Raw genomic sequence first — 5,743 nt, forward strand, 5'->3', positions numbered from 1 at the left:
AATCCAAATGAACACATAAACTAAATTTTAGACACCATTGGCTAATTTACGAATGCAACCGTGTTATAAATGACCATGCTCCCATGTTTGGTAGTCTGTCCCTGGCACTAGCTTTCCTTAAAGTCGGCATGAAATCAAAATTGACTATTCTTATTTTTTGATGGAATACTGTAGTGTTTATTATAAAGAATTTATCTCTGCACTTCATTATTTTTTTTTAAATTCATGTGCCCTCATAATCTTTAATCAAAAATGTTAACCTCCCCTCCCCCTCAAAACGACTTCTCCACTCTTCCGGTCACGAGTGATGGCGCAAGGGCGGAGCTAGTGATGTAAGGGGTAAACGGGGTACAGCTTTCCTGTAGCTCAAATAGTAGAGCATGGCGCTAACAACGCCAAGATCATGGGTTCGATTCCCAGGGAAAGCAAGAGCTGATAAAATGTAAAAACTGTAACTTGAATGCAATGTAAGTCGCTTTGGATAAAAGCGTCTGCTAAATGCATAAATGTAAATGTAAATGTAAACGCTGGGATAAACCACAGGTGAAAACCTGAAGCTTCACATTATAGCACTGACACCAGTCATGAAGGAGTATGTTACCCTTAAACACTGAAAAGATATTAGGATGTTATGACGACATTACTCTTAGGACATCGCAAACTAATTTGTTTCATGAATATGACTTAACCTGATGGAGGACGCACTCAGTCATTCAGGCAGTCTCTCTCTCTCTCTCTCTCTCTCTCTCGCTCGCGCGCGCGCACACTCACTGTTTAGGCATGTTTTGTGCTGTTGATCGTGGTTGTCATCCCTAATAAATAAAACATTTATTCATGCTTGTGTGTCGGCGGTGAATCCAGAGGCGAGAAATCCCCCACCACTAACTGCAAACTGGCATTTCAGATCTGCCTCCATTTTGTTAGTAACGCCCCAACTTCCGTCGATCCAATCAATTCCCGAAGGACGAAATCAAGTCCCGCCTCTCATTTCAGATGTCGTTTCACTCGGATATACGTCACAGTAGAGAAGAAAAGACAGTCGCAACTTCCGTTTCATGCCGACTTTAAAATGTTTTATGTTTTGTTTTGTACATTTAAAAATAGTTAAGAAAAAGGGAAATCATGTGTAATTTGGCACTAAAGGCATAGCAGCCTACAGGTTACGCTAATCGTGTTACGCTAATCGTGTAGTGTTTGATTTGCTATAATAGCTTAGTCATGTTATCATTTGTATTCTACTAACTGTACATTTGGCATTTATAAACTGGGCTTCTCCTTTTCATTCATTGGTAACATTTTGGAAATTGTATTATAGTTGGTGTCAGGTGAAAAGATACATTGTTACACAAAATGAGCAATGATAGTTGCAGTCTTTCCTACATATACACTTCATGAATTTGTACCCATAACAACCAGGGTTCAGTGAGATGTTAATAGTCTGCTTGTGTCACCACTGGGATTGAATATGCTTTACCTTTCAGCTCCGCTACAGAGGTTTCTCCTAACCAGACGTCTCATTAAAACTGTCACTTCAGATGCAAACTCTCTCGCATCTCCATCCCTTCTTTCTGAGAGCCTGACCTCGATTTCTGAATCTGTAGCTCTCACTTTTCCAACTCTGTGAAGCCCAGCATTTGATCATTTGGTGCCTTTTTGTCCCTCTACGGACCCTGTCCTTCTTCTCTTTCGCTCTCTTTAGTGTCACTAATTGAGAAATGGCTGCTGGCATCTCCTAGGCAAGCGTACTGAAGGCCTAGAACATTCCATCTTGATTAAGGGACACTGCAGAAGTGAAGGAGATTCACAGTGAGTGCGTTCTTCCTCTTTACTTCCTCTTTAATCTTTATCTTCTTAGAAACTTTCAATCCTTTGGTTCAATTTTAAATGAATCAAGTGTATAATTATTATTTAATTAGTTAATGTTTTAAGTGAATTTTTAAATTTATATATATCCATATATATCAGCCCGATCTCATGGGAATTCGTGTATATTTTACAGGGTGGCTAATTTGTACGCATTCATACGACCTCACAAATTCACTTACACTTACAAATTCATACATTTTTTGCTAAATCGTACGTATTTTACGAGTTGCACAATTCGTATGAATTTGTACGAATGACCTACACCTAACCCCGCCCCTAAACCTACCCGTCACTAGGGTTTAAACAAATTGTACAAGTGAGGTTGCACGAATTCGTACGAATTAGCCACCTTGTAAAATACGTACGAATTGGTTATGAGATAGCGTTTTTTATATATATATACTGTATATATATATATATATATATATATACACACGCACTGTATATGGAAACGTAAAAATTCTTAAGAAGACACACACGTTATTAATGTTTGATGTATTGCATCCTGCTCCAAATCTCAACCTGTGTTGCACTCTTCAATTGATAAAATCGATTAGCAAATTTTGGTTACTATTAACTGTTGAGATGTTTCACCCAACTTTTTCCCCTGTTATCTGAAGTCCACAAAAAATGTGCATTATAAATTAAATGTGCTAAACAATACATGAGCTCAGATGTTTTAAAGGACTCCATCTGTCCGTTCGAATCATTCCCATTGTCTTTTACATCCCAGCTCGTCTTCAGTCTGTCTGCTTCCGCTTTAATGATAACTGTGCTATTCTTTTTCATCCTGCTCTTCTTCATCCCATTCTTCATCTTCCTTCTCTTTGCGCTTCTGTCAAGACTGTGAATCGGTGAAGATGACAGTGCGTGCTGAATTTTGAGTGTTTTTGTAGCATTGTGAGAAATGACTGCCTGCTTTTGTAGTGAAGACCTTTCTAGTGCCTTTAAAAAGTATTTGTAGAGCCCTTTTGTGGAAGACTAATGCATTCACTCATTTGCATACGTGTTTGTAATTTACCTTGTGTTGTCAACAAATCATTGAAATTATGTAGTAATTGACACAACATTTTGTGCATCTACTGTACATTATATACAGTATGTGCTGCTGTGTGATCATATTTATGCTAAAAATACATGAGTTTTGTAAATTTAAAGCTTTTTATGTCATCTAATGATCTGGAATAGCACAATTTTGTCCAGTGACACACTACTCTGCTATTAAAATCCTGTCACAAATAACACGATCAATGGAGCCTTGGTGTGGTATAAACTGAAGAGCACTTGAACGCGCCTGGCCTTGATTGAATGTTACTGTAATTGTGTAAATGTTTTTTTTTTTTTTTTTTTTTTACTGGGTTGAACATTTCTTTCTTTACTTTCTAGATCCATGTATCCATTAGAAACAGGAGGTCAGAGTTATAAGTAGGTATGTCCCTTTTATTTCAATGTAATTTAGAGCACAAGAGCGTTGCAACAACACTGTTGTGATTTTTACAGAATGTCCTTCAAAAGTCATGCATCGCTGTGCACCTCGCATAGAAGCTCTTAGTATTCAAGGAGAGAGAAAGTATATCATTGTATGAAGGTGTTGATATTTTGTGCTAGGTCTCTGCAAGTGTCCATGTCATATAAAGCATAAAAGGATGTATAGTACAGGGCAGTAACGACTGAAGGCTTTGAGCAATTTGGATTTCAATGGCCAAACTATTATACTTGCCCTCAAACAATCCTGAATATGTGATTTGTGGCCTTGATGTTGCGACCTGTATGTTATAGATGGGTTAGTTCATCTGCATGTACAAAAGTAGACACACTGTAAAACCGAACAGTGAAATGATTTAAATGAAATGAGTTAATTTAACTCAAATAATAATGAAAGTTAATTAGACTTAATTGAAATAAGTTCTGTAAACTCAAAATGTTGTTGTAGTAAGGTAAACTTAAAATTATTGTGTTTTCTAGTTCCCAGCATGCTTTGCATCTGAAAACAAGGAAAATAAATGCAGAAATTAAGTGTTATTTTGTGTGTTTTTGCACAAGATTAACATAGAGAGACACAAGTTAGTACTTAAATGTTGTGTTATGTTAAGATTTACATAGGTTTCTGTTATGTTGGTTTTGTAGTGTTACCATTGTGGTGAAGAGTAGAGCCTGTGGTTAGGTTGAGGATGGATAGCAAAACTTAAAGCTATACAAAACTATATATACTGCATGTTGTTTGACTATTTACATGCAAGTGTGTCGTGAGTCTTTTAGATAACTACATTAGCGTGCCAGTGTGCTGTTGCAAACTAGCACTTAACTATAAAGATCTGAATGAATCTGCGGTTTATGGAAGCAAGTTGTATATAATTATCATTGTGATGAGTTGGGTGGGATCGTGGAAGTGAGGCTTGGATTGGCTCCTATGGCTCTCAGCCCCGCCCCACTTGTCATAAAAATGTTAAGCTCTATTAACTTAAAAAAAACTTAAGTTTGTTTACTCAAATGTTTTGAGGCAATAAGTTTCCTCGAATGTTTTGAGTATTCTTAACTTATCGGGTTTTACAGTGCATGTTTGCTTTTATTATTCATGTAAGTCTTTGGTCTAGCCTGAAATTTGTTCTTCTCTGTAGACTGTGACTTTCACCAGTCTGTATTTGCAAGTATAAGTTATTTGAAGCATAGAGAGGAGCAGGATTATTTATGCATTTACATTTTACATTTATGCACTTGGCAGATGTTTTTATCCAAAGTATTCAAGGTATATGTTTTATTGTTTTATGTATTCTCTGCATGCATTCAATCAAACCTATTATGGTGTTGCTAATTCCATTCTCTACTTTTTTTGTCTGTACTATATGTTAGCAATAATACTAATAATAATATTAGTGAATTTTACAATTTGGGTTTTCAGGCCTCTTAACTTGAAAAGTTTATATAAATCATAAAAAAAAAAATGTCTATATATATATATATTAAGTTGTCTCAAAATTATTAATTTTGTAGGCGATTAATTTAAATAGGCGATTCATTTTGTCAGTTTAACGCATTAAAATTATTTAACGCCTTTAACGCAGGAGCGGAGCTTAGGGTTTTCCACCCCACTCATAACTGCTATTTCTGTCTGGTTTTTTTCTTGACACGAAGTGCATTTACTGTCGCAGAACGTCTTTACGACCACATCAATCTGGAGACGGTTCAGACACGCGCTCCAGCTTCACTTAAGTGGCAGGCGCGAGTCAAACAGCGGTAACCGGCACGCGCTATAGCCTGTTTCAATTCATATCAAAGCGCGAAATAAACTATGTACATGTAATGTCATGGTCAGTTAAGGCATGAATTTACCAAAAAGGCGATTAAAGCTGCCTTAAAACTGTGTGTGCATGTTATATATGAATTACATTAAGAACGACTCTGAAATGGTTTTCAAAACTGTCCTGGAGCATCCCAGCACTGTCTCCCTCATCTAACACACTCGATTCAACTCGTCAGCTCATTAGTAGAGACTGAAATGGGTCAGAAAAGATGATGAGAGTTGAGAGAAAATACGATGTGTGTCAGATCCGTGTCACGTTCAGCAGTGACAGCTCTTAAAAAAAATAGCAGCCAAAAACAACCTAAAAACCAGCTGCTGTGATGTATGTTAATCAAGAATAAAAGGAAAAAAAGAGGAAATCAATAACTTTTATATAGCTGTAAGTATTTACCTGTATATAGTTCAGAATTTAGTGTATGATTTGAACTTTATTCAATTTCTGTATATTTCTGCTGAGGGGCACAGGTAGCCTAGCTAAATATAACATTTATTATAATGGGTTTATGTGAAGATTGTATTAAGTTCACTTAAATTAGAAGATATTTTTAAAGTTTAATGTTAAAATTGATAGCTCTT

General features: G+C 36.3%; 1 non-coding gene across 1 annotated transcript; it reads left to right on the plus strand.

Annotated features, from left to right (window-relative positions):
* The first annotated feature begins 353 nt into the window (after positions 1-353).
* Positions 354-428, plus strand: trnav-aac (transfer RNA valine (anticodon AAC)). Its single transcript has one exon. It is a non-coding gene; the product is annotated as a tRNA-Val (tRNA).
* The last annotated feature ends 5,315 nt before the right edge of the window (positions 429-5,743 follow it).

This window comes from Onychostoma macrolepis, chromosome 01, assembly GCF_012432095.1.
Source record: "Onychostoma macrolepis isolate SWU-2019 chromosome 01, ASM1243209v1, whole genome shotgun sequence".
Taxonomy (NCBI): Eukaryota; Metazoa; Chordata; class Actinopteri; order Cypriniformes; family Cyprinidae; genus Onychostoma; species Onychostoma macrolepis.